Here is a 12,249-nt window from a genome sequence, read left to right as displayed (position 1 = left end):
GATTTGTCGTTGTTGTTGTTTATTAAGTTGTTGTCGTCGTTGCTGGTTGAATTAGAAAGTGTTACTAAAGTTAAAGAAGTAAGAACATTATTGTTGAATATATGTAGTTGTTTATATTGTTATGATGTGATGATTATGTTGTGTCGTTTATATTATTATGAGAAGATGTTTATGATATTTATTATGATGTTATGATGACTGTTTATGGTGTTGAATATGAGGTTGTTATGATGTTACGTATAGTTGCTAAGTTGTCCTCTATTCATGAGTTGTTAATAAGGTGCTAGGTGGAGAATGTTAATACGAATTAATGATGTTGTTATGTTGTATATGAACTATGAATATGCTGTTGTTACGTTGTTTAGGTCATTGATTATGAAGTTATCATGTTGTATACGAATTATGAGTATGATGTTATATGATTATGATTAAGATGTTGATTATGAAGTTAAATGATGCTGTTATGATGTTGTTTATGATATCGAGTTATGACTGTTGATATGATGAGTACATGATATGGTTTAGGAGTCGTTAAAAGAATTACTATTACTAATTGATGAAGTTTAAGTTGTTAGATGCATTTGATGAATTATATATTATTATTATTGATTGTGAATCTCACCCCTTCTGCTTGAAAATGTTGCTCTTCGTATGAGTAACTTGCAGGTGATCGAGAGTAGGTTGCTGTGTTTTTGCTGTCGTGAGGGGCTATCCCTCACTGAGTCGTTTAGGTGCTCTGATACGTAACGGGATGGGAACTTTGTTGCATGCTTTTCTATTCCTTACGTATTGTTTATAAATTTACATGATTAAGTTGTTAATTGGATTTTTATGAGATGTTTTGATGAGGCCTTCGTGCCAAGACTTTTTATGTTAATGAATTTAATCCCCTGCAAAGTTTGAATTATTTATGATATTATGAAGTGTAGCATTCCGTTTACATGTTGAATACTCTGATTAATTAAATGAAATTTTTAAGTCGGGAAAACGGGGTGTTAAACACTTTACTTGTTAAAAAAAAGTTTAACTACTCAAAATCATGCTTAGTATAATTGAATCATTGAATATACCATACGGTTACTATTATAAGTAAAACTGTATTTTTTTAGACTCATTCGATAAATGATATATATAGTTAATAATATAAACCACATACATAATTTATTGAATGAATCTAAAATATGAATGAGAAATGCTAGGAACACTCTCTTTCTAGCACTCACTCTAACACTCACTTTTCTATTGGATGAAACTCATGCGGGTCTCACCACTTTATGTGGGATCCATTTCCAATGCGTGGTACCCACATGAATTTCACCAAATAAAAAAGTGACTGTTAGAGAGAGTGTTAGAAAAAGAGTGTCCATAACACTCTTCAAATATGAATTTTTGCTTATAATAATGATCTAAGGGTGTATAACTCTGTTACTTAGCCGTCAAACTCAAAAGTAAAAAAGAAGCTAAATCTTTTTTTGGTTATAAAAAAGAAGAAGCTAAACCTAGATGTATATTTAACAATTTTTTTTTTTCTTCCGGTTAAGTAGTATAATGACTAGAAATTCAGAGAATAAACATAACCCTCCACATGAGTATACACGGTTTCATGCTTAATAACTCTTTAACAACATATTGTTAAGTTTTTTTTTTCTCTCTCTCTATGACATGCGCACTCTCTCCTTGTGACAAGGAAAAACCTTAGTTTTCACATAAACCCTAAATTCCACATACCACTCACAACCTTTACGTTGTTTCCTTCTGTTTCATCCATGGAACGTCTTGATCAACTTGGAGGACAATGAAGAGGAAATCACGGTAGAGATGGACGAATAAATGAGGGAAGGGACAAAAATCATTCATGCCTTGTGTTTAGTGAGAAGATTCTTAACGACGAAGTTGATCTGTGTGAACATGATGAAGGAGATATGATGTTCTTTGAAGGGGGTGACGATATCAAACGTAGACGAGGGAAAATTGTTCTTTATATTCTTATTCTCATTTTTATAACAAGAAAGGTAGTCTAGTTACTTGCTTAATCAAGCATAGTAGATATATACAACCGCTGCTGCATATATAAACTTGAAAATTACAAGCTATCAATTATTATTTTTTATAAAGTGTATGATAAAAAGCGCATTCTCAGTCTACTAAAAAAAATGGAAATCACATTTTCATTCATATATTGAATATCACATTCTCTTCACACAAAAAATGGATTAAAGTCATAACAAATGGCACCAAAGGTAGATATTATACATGTGAAGAAGATGCGGCACAACAATATCTCTGCGTTGTCCATAAAAAAGAAAACACAACTGATTGGTGGTTTACAAAATATTACCTACATAATCCATTTTAGTGAGCCATTGGTAGCCCTTCTAATTAAGATTAGTAGTTGAATCTGCTTTCATCTCATCTTATCATTATGTGGTTTTCATGAGGTACAAATTATACTATCAACCATTTCGTCCACCGAAAAGGACCGCACAAATAAATGGTACTCCGATTCTGCCTCTGTTGGGCATCAAACACGTAAGTGGTGGATCTAATGACTATTTTTGGTATTTATTAAGGAATAATGTATGCTACACGTGTGAAGATAGGTAGAATCACGGTATGTATGTAAATTGTTGAAAACATATATAGGACCGTTTTATTTAAAAATGTGAATGTTAAAAAGTCTAGGAGAGATGTATATATATACATGAGTTGATCTTGTAAAAAAAAAAATATACATGAGTTGACATCATCTATACCTAATGGATACTTCCTTTTAGAGAAAGATATACTCATGAAATAAACTAATAATTTTTTAAAAAAATATATTACTAATGTTGTATTTTTATTTATAATTTATTTTAAAGTTTTTTTTTTGAGGGAATTTTATTTTAAAGTTATTAATTAATTAGTTTATTTTTGGACTAAGTCATGTAACTAAACTAACTACACGTGGGCTTACCAATTTTGTATTTTTATTTATAATTATTTTTAAAGTTAATTATTAATTAGTTTATCTTAGACTAAGTCATGTAACTAACTACCTACACATTTGTTGCCTGATCAATATTGCACCTTACAATTTACTTGTTCAATCTTACATTGTAGTTTTACAATTTTGGTTCAGAGAAAATTTTGCAACCTTAACATGCAATCAAGTATATATAGAAAGGGAGTTTTGAGGTCTAAAATATACACGAGAGTTTAGTAGGTTCAATTACATACATCCCTTTTTTTTAAGGGAATTACATACATTCCTTGTTGTGACAAACTGAAGCATAAATTAAATCCCACACACATATACATTTGAGAGTTGCTATTGTTTCCTTGAGTATCCAAGAAATGAGTGTTGTATCATGGAGAATATTAGCTATGAGACCAACATCGTCAGATAATTTGTGGTGACAAATACTCTCACCCAATGCTTTGGCATGCCTCACTCAAGTTCGATAAATATTGCTTATTCTCTAGTCTATTTTATTTATAGTTTAATTTGATACTAATATTTTTTATGGCCAATTTTATGTAAATGACTAACTTGTTTCCTGTTGCTAGCTGATTTCTATGCCTCGGTTTTTTTTACCTTCGGTTAACTTTTTTATTTGCTGCTGTTTTAGGGTTTGGGAGCTCTCTGTTGTAACTCATTTTGGGGGTGACTTTTGCAATAGCAATTCTTGTATTCCTGTTTTAACCGATTCGAGAACACTTCATATTATTTTTTAAACAAAATATTAAAAGCATGTTTCCTTAATTTATCTTCATGTCTCAAGCAATACTAAAGCAAATGGAAGGGAGTTTGCTAACATACTTTTTTGCCCCCTTTACAAATCAAGCATGCTATCTTAGGTGGTAACGATTGCCTCTTGGATTAGGCTTCCTCTCCACCATGTTCTATTATATTTTGTCTTCGTCAGCTTAGGTTGCTTGTTAATTAGTATTATAGTGTATACAAAGTTTTAATGTTTTTATATACTAGAATGCTAACAATCAGTCTAAATCAATGAAGAGATTATATAATAGAACACAATGAAGAGGGAGCTTGAGTCAAAGACAAATGTCACCACTAGGTCTAGAGATATTATGAGTAGTTGTCCAGATGCTTATGGATACATTTTTTGTGGCAATTGGAGATGAAGTAACTTACTAAAAGATCATATTAAAATAAAATCAGAGAATTAAATATTGAAAATCCATATAAAAATTCATCAAAAAAACAAAATAACATGAAAGAACAAATATAAAAAGAAATTGTTACATAAAATTAAGATAAAGTGCACTATGTATAATATTTATATCAAAACAAGATAAATGAAGGAGTAAAATTAAATGACCAATATCTAGCTCATAATAAAACAACAAGTCAATTATTAAGAGATAACTAGTATGGACACTCGTGCCAAGCACGAGCTAGAATTTCATCGTATTTGAGAAAGAAAAATATTGTGATGTATCAAGTGTTAAATTTCAACATTGAATAAAAAAGTAGAGGTTGAACAACAAATAAGCGAAAAACTCTTATTTTTAAGCCTTCAAATTTTGGATTAAGATTCAGTATCATTACCACTTTTGTTGTTGCTCTTTCTGGAACATGTCGATTCACATCAGTGCTTATTCCTCTAGAAGGTCCATGTGTCACACAGAGAGTCTTATACTTAATGGATATATATTATGTTTTGATTCAAATATAAGCAAAGCCAAGTCATCAAAGTGGAATTAACAATTGGTTAGAGAAAAGGGACATGTGTCACTTGATCCAACAATTAAGGGATAATATTCTCTTAACCTTCTATAAAATGGAGCAATGGTTAACAAGAAGGGCATGATGAAAAATGATGAAAGTCACTCCTCTTTCTCCCTTTGGACTCTCTAATAGAGTAATGGCTAAGTCTTAGACTTTAGTCTTCTTCTATCTTTTCTTTAATGTTTTTATGTACCTAGAACATCAATTTTAATTGAGTTCTAATCTATCAATTTTACCTTTCATTTCACAATCAATTCACAATTATCATTTTATTCCATTATCAATTTTAGAAACCATTACATATTAATGTCTCAAATGTGAGTTAAAATTCGACATTGAATGTAAGCGTAGATCTTTAGCAAAATATAAGAAGATTATCCATATACATTATATGATGCCTTAGGACTTTGGGTAAAGGCGCGATTTCAATCTCACTTGTATGGTTACTCTTAACCTAATATGATGATACAACCCAATGTAGGTTCCTGCGGAAGTCGCAATATTATAATGATTTGTTTTGCTAATGTGTTAAGTGTGAGTTAAAGCTCTATATTAATGGAAGTGTAAATTTTGAACAACATATAAATGAGATAACTCATATACCTAATGTCTTGAGGTTTTGGTCGAAGATGTGATATCACTCTCACTTGTTTGTTTATCTTAGTTTAATATGGTGATCAAACTCAGTGTCAGAAACCCCGAAAGTCCAAAAAATTATAATGAATTGGTTTGTTAATTTTTTGATGTCTTTTGTTTAATTTTTCAACCTTGGTCTTTGGTGGTATTTGACAATAGAAAACTACAGATGTATTTTGCTGAGTTGATAGAAAACATGCTTATTAAACAAATATTTACACAAAAATTTGTAACTCCTTCAACAAATTTGAAAGATTACTAACAACTCACTATATTCATTATAATCTCATTGACAAAGCACACACCTTTTTTTTCCTTATCATTCATCTTACATTAAAATTCAATTAGATGCAGGAGTATATGGTGAGAAACATATAAGTAAGATGACTTCATATACCTAATGCTTAAGAGGGATATGTTAATATGTCATATGTGAGTTAAAGTTTCATATTAGATGCAGGAGTATATGGTGAGAAACATATACGTAAAATGACTTCATATACCTAATGCTTTAAAGATTTGGATGAAGAAGTGATGTCAAACTCACTTGTGTGATTGATCTTAACCTAATGTGATTATCCAACCTAGTTTAACCTCGGGAAATCCCAACATTACGATGAACTATTTTATCTTGTATTTGGATGTCATTTGCTTAATTATTATTTTTTTTTCTTTCTAAAATTTAGTTTTTTAGTTGTCATTCACTTTGATGTTTTTTTTTTAAAAAAAAAAAAACTCGGTATCCGATTTAATCGACTAATCCGAGGGGACCAATCCAACCGCCCACTTATGACCTTTGTTATTCCAACTACTTCAATAAATGCATCACGTTTATGTTTCAGCTTCCCATGCAAACTCTAAGCTATTGCTCTATATATAGGTGTGGCCTGCGCATGCATATACTTGCCATCCTCATTCCTTCTGATTGTTTCTTCGTGACATCACTTTTAACTTAACATGTCTTACCGCAAATTTGAAACGATGCTTGCACTCTACTGCTTGAAGGGTGAGTGATTTACTTTCCATTGTTTGTGTTGTTATTAACGTGCACTAATCTGTTTTGGTTTTTTACTGTTGTGATCAGCTCCTTTGGACCCAAATCCAACAACTGATGTTGATAAGATTGTGAACGAGCTGAGGCTTCAATACAGGACCATTTGTTGCGAGTTCCATGTTAATGAGGTGATTGATTCACTTTGAGATAGTGTTATTATATTTTTCAATGAATGAAGCCTTTAGTTAGTAAATTGATGCTTGATTCACGCAAGGGGCTGTTATGCTGCAAAAAAATGTCTGTTACAGACTTTGGGGATCAGATTGTCTCATATGCTTTGGATACAATGTTCAAGATTTGATGATTCGTTTGGGCAGGTAACGAACGTTTTCATTTATAATGCAAAGCTGTAAGTATTCAGAAAGGCAATTTAGCAGTGATAGTAAGCTTTGAAACATGCTGTTTATTCGTGTTTAGGGACAGGCAAACAAAGATGTTGATTATCCGCCGGAATTTAACATGTTCATCGACAAACAAGTTCTATTCAAAAAGAAGTTTAGGAATTATGCAGTCAAGAGGGCTTCTGATGATGTATCAATATTGAACAATTTATGTCTAAGCATGCATAATCTTAAGGTATTAAATATTTTATCTCTTTATGCAACCATACAATTAAGAATAAAACCATTGTTGTTACAGGGTGAAGTTGATTCCGATGCAGTTGAGTGCAATGCAGCTGCTGTCACTGAGGATCAGGTTGCAATTCTGTTTAACAATCTAATGCTTAGTTTGTATACCAACTTTTTATGTGCTATATATGTGTGTAACTTTTATTGATGATAGATTGAGGAAGAAGGCGGTGACTTGATGGAAACAACATCAAGTCAACTTGATGGAAACCCCGTTTAGCAAGCGCCTAACTGAAAGTGTGGAGTCCCTTGAAACACTTGGAGATGATATCAGCCAGGCATCTACCACAAAGCCAGTCAAGATGCATGGTTCGTGTGAAGGTTGGTTGAGCCTAAAGAATGAAGATGATGGACTATAGGTTGAGCCTTAAGACTTTACTCAGATTGCATGTAAACTAAGACGTGTATCAAGATAGTTAGAAAGCAATAAATTTAAGTTATTTCACGTATCAAGAAATATGTTTTTCACTCTTATATTGTGACCAAAGTTTACTATTGTCATTAGGTTCACATAAGAGATGACAGTAAAAGCAATCGATTATCATTATAGCAGGGTCATTCCTTCCATATACATATATGCAGACAACTCATTTATTGCAATTACTGCTGGTGTTTTTCAAGATAAGATAGTCATTGGAAGTTACATGTCCAAAGGTTACATGAATAAGGTTGACCCAACTAATTTAACTATTAATTGTACCTTATATTTCCAATATTTTGAATTACTGCTCTATTTTGAATTTTCTTCAATATCTATTAGACCATCTCCAATGGAAGGGTCTTAAACATTTAAGATCCAGTATCTATTAGGTACCTTTATTGGGGTGAATTTTTTTCAAGATCTTATAAGATCGTGATCTTATTTAAGACCCCCAATTTTAAACGGGGTCCGCATATTTTTAATATTAAAAAATTGAAATGTAGTGATATAAAATTATTGATAATTGATTAGTGGGTCTCATTTAAGAACTTTGTGTGAGATCTGAGTTGGAGGGATTGAGTATGAGGGATTGAGTACTTATTATGTACTATTATTACAAAATTATAAATGAGTGATGTATGCGTGTGGGATCCATTTAAGAACCCAAAAATGAGTGTCTCTATTATGAATGTTCTTAGTACCTTATAAGGTTGTGCTTATAAGGTTGTGCTTCTTGACAACTAATGGCGGTGGTAATATTCCTATGGTCTTAAAAAAAAGGAAATGATAGAATTCTAAAATTTGTTATTATCTATTATCCTCAAATAAGTGTAAAAATAATTGTCTTTAAATTTGTTCATAGTAAAAAAACAAAAAAACAGATTCATCGGTTAAATTGTGATCCTTTGTACATGGAGAAATATGAACTGTGATCCAATATGAAGGGTGAGATTTAGCACTCAAATCCTTAACCACTTGTGAGTTTTGTCATTCCTCCTTAGTGGAATATAGATCATTCTAGCGAAATAAAAAAAATTCATTGTACATGATTACTTTTTGAGGAGTTGTACATTGATTACTTAAAAAACAAAACTAACTCAGAAATTTATTTATCTAACCAGTATTGCCAACAGTTCAACGTAACAATAGTTGAGACATTCTCAATGTGCAGTGACAATGTAATTCACGTTCTAGCTGAGCAAAACTTGTAAATTTAGAACATACACAAAATACAGTGGATGATAATTCCAACTGTGTTACCAAAAACAGCCGCCAAATCCAACGCTCCACTGAAATTTAATCTGAAATGCAAATATCTTGGCACCACAAGGATCCAGCCATGACAAACATTTACACCACTACATTACATAGGTACACAAAACCAGTTATTTTATGCGCAAAACAATTATCCTAGCCATACTAAAATATTAGAAATGGAAAAAGTTATTTTATGCGCAACAAAAATCCAAATGTATACAAAAAATAGATACATACATACCTACTATCCAAGTGAGGGGTGTAAGTAACACAAACGACAGCCTATATCCAGATTTGTTAACCAAAATAAAAGAATCTCTACACAGATACTGCACAATTCTAAACCATTGAAAAATCATTGACACCAGTCTGAATAAATCTGAACCATTGGCGAAAGGCTTCTTCTAAGTTATAACAAGTCTGAAACCATGAACTTGTAAAAAAAGAAATGACAGTCCTAACTCCTAACTAAACAGATTCATTCAATAAATCACCAATAACAAAAATTAAACAAGTTTGACATATTCAAGAACAAAGGCATATTTAGCTGAATAAATTACTGGCTGTAATAATTATGATCATGATGAAGGACAATCAAAGCAGTGATGAAAACACTAGGGGACAAAGGGTACAGAATGTAGAACCGAAATATCCTATGGTTACAGAGGAGTATGATCATGGAAACAAAAAGTTCCTTGAAGGTGCTGGACTGCTGGAAGTTTTTCGAATGCTAGGAAAATGAAAGATAACAGTGTTCGAATGCTAGGAAAATGGAAGATAACGGTGTTATGTTTCACATGCCTTATACCTTCATCTTCTTCAACAGTATCAAACAAAATATCCTTTGTTTCACATGTCACTAACTATACCATACCATTATTTAAATTGATAGATTATGAATATATAGATAGTTTCCATACAAATATAATTTACTTGGTGACAATGAAGTTTTCCATGTTAATCTAACTATTGCCCATAACTATCATCATATACTTAAGCAGCTGATGGGTGATGCCTTGAGCACACTGACTGTGAAGGAACTTGAGTAATTATAACTTAGTTATTATCCTTCTTCAAAACAAAACTTAGGTATTATCCTAGCATCTGGTCAGATATTAAATTCGATTATAACTGATACTCATGCAAATTTTATTATATATAATCAAATCTCAGTAATAAAGGAAACAACACTAATGCATAAGCATACATTTCTTCCAAGTTTCCCTTTACTTTTGAGTCTAATTTTTGGAGCATTGCATTCTAAACCAATGGGCTGAAGCAACCGATAATTTGGGAGGACGATCTTATCATCCCACCCAACCTGCCATTAGATGTCAAGAAGCACAACCTTATCACTACCTAGCTTTGACCAGACAATCTAGCTACATAGGCTTCTATCTTGTCACAACTAATTAACAAGGAGACAATATACTATATGCTACAAATAAGGATTACCAGATAAATCGTGTTCAGTAAGTCATTGAAACAAGAACAAGTGATAAATTGAAAACAACCCTCAAAAGATAAATCGTGTTCAGTAAGTCATGGAAACAAGAACAAGTGATAAATTGAAAACAACCCTCAAGAGATAAAGCTCTTGCCTCGTGCAGATAATTGAATATCAAAATTAAAATTGTTGAAAATGAGTTACGGGGACCGAGGTTCAAACTCTCAAAACATGTACATGAGTGAGTCAATAACCCAAGATAGATTTCATTTAAGTGGAATCTATAAAACAAACAAAAAGAAGAAACTCCGTATAGGTTTTAAAAAGAAAAGTGGAATTAGTAATTTGCAGCCCCCTATCAATTTAGTGTTTGGATAAGAACCACTAGATAAACCAAATAAACTTTGATTGGCATGTGCAAACAAAATTTCCTAAAAAAGAGAGTATAAAAAAAACATATAGCTAGTTATCATTTATCAAGGTATTCTATTCCAGGATGCATATGAAGACATGTTTAACAGATTTTAAGGCTGGAAGTACACTATTTTGATTCCAAATGTACTCATTGTCAGTGTTTTTGTTCTACAGCTGAAACTTTTTTTTTTTTTTTTTTGAGCAACTACAGCTGAAACTTTGCACACAGAAGCTTGAATAGGATATGAAAATTAAACCTTCCATTAGTTTTGTTATTTTATTTTATTTTTTTATTTTTTGATCAATTTAGTTTTGTTATTTACTTAATACCTATGTTTGACTGAGTTTATGAATCAATCTTTGAAATTCAATATAAGCAGTGGCAATTTCACCTACTAAATTTCAGAGCACAAAAATACCAGCAATTGAGAAATTAGAGGTGACCTCATCAATGACCTTCTCTAAGTAGTTAATAAAGCTTCAAGGCTTTGATCTCTGCACAGACACAATCAACCAACACAAATTCAAAAAGAAATTATAGAACACAGTTAAAGTTTTCAGAACATTGTTCAACATTGCAATGATACAACTTACAATTTGATAGTGTTTGAAGAAACAGTGCTACAGCTAAGACAAATCATTTTAATTCCCTCAAAAAATTATTTTACCATGTTAAATCCCCTATTCCAAACACACTCTAAGAATGTATCCTCTCGATCTCCCTCAGAAATTGTCTCCCCTTCCTCCATATTGGTAAACTCTAAGAAATGGGTTGGTCTATGATCTTCATGATAATACTCCCTAGGGGTCCCAAGCTTCAGTCCATACTTCATCCCAGATGCATGCCTCACTCCCAAGAAGTTGTAATTCCATGGACCGTTATCAGGAATCTAGGAAATTGTGACAAAAAAAACATCAAAACAATCAGTAAAATAAATAAAATAATAATAAGACTGCAATTATAAATAAAAAATATAACCATTACTTGATGAGAAGGGATCCATTGACTCCAAGAGTAAGTCTAAAGAGTTACTCCCAATCATGACCTTTAATTTTAATAATAGTCAATGGTTGTGATTAATTATAATTAATTCCTATGGTAAGATTTGTTTATGAGAAACAATCTGCAAATCAGCCGCATGCCCTCAATTTCAAAGTATCATAACTCAACAGTGAAGAACATAAATGTGTATGATTTCAATATCAAATAATCGATTTAGAATAATTTCTCCATATAATTCTGCAATGCTTCATACAGGTATAAGGGTGAGATTCAATAATATTCCCCTAAAAAAAATCACATCCAGTATTATTTCGATGCCAATAATATTCCCCTAAAAAAATCAGATCCAATATTATTTCGATGCCAATAATATTCCCCTAAAAAAATCAGATCCAATATTATTTCGATGAATAAGAAAAATCTGATTCAATTAACATCATACTCCTTAATCGGATCCAATTAAATTATTATTTTTGGGATAATGTAAAAGGCACATGAAGGATTTCCAAACGTATACAATTTAATTTAGCAAGGGAAATTTGGAATATTAATCCTTCTCATGAATTTAATTAATTAATGGAAACGAGTGATAGTCTCCAAAAAGTTTTGGACCCCCAAGGCAAAAAAAAATAAAAAAAATTGACATGTGGCAC

Source organism: Medicago truncatula, chromosome 5, assembly GCF_003473485.1.
Source record: "Medicago truncatula cultivar Jemalong A17 chromosome 5, MtrunA17r5.0-ANR, whole genome shotgun sequence".
NCBI classification, from domain to species: Eukaryota; Viridiplantae; Streptophyta; class Magnoliopsida; order Fabales; family Fabaceae; genus Medicago; species Medicago truncatula.
This window is presented reverse-complemented; position numbering follows the sequence as displayed.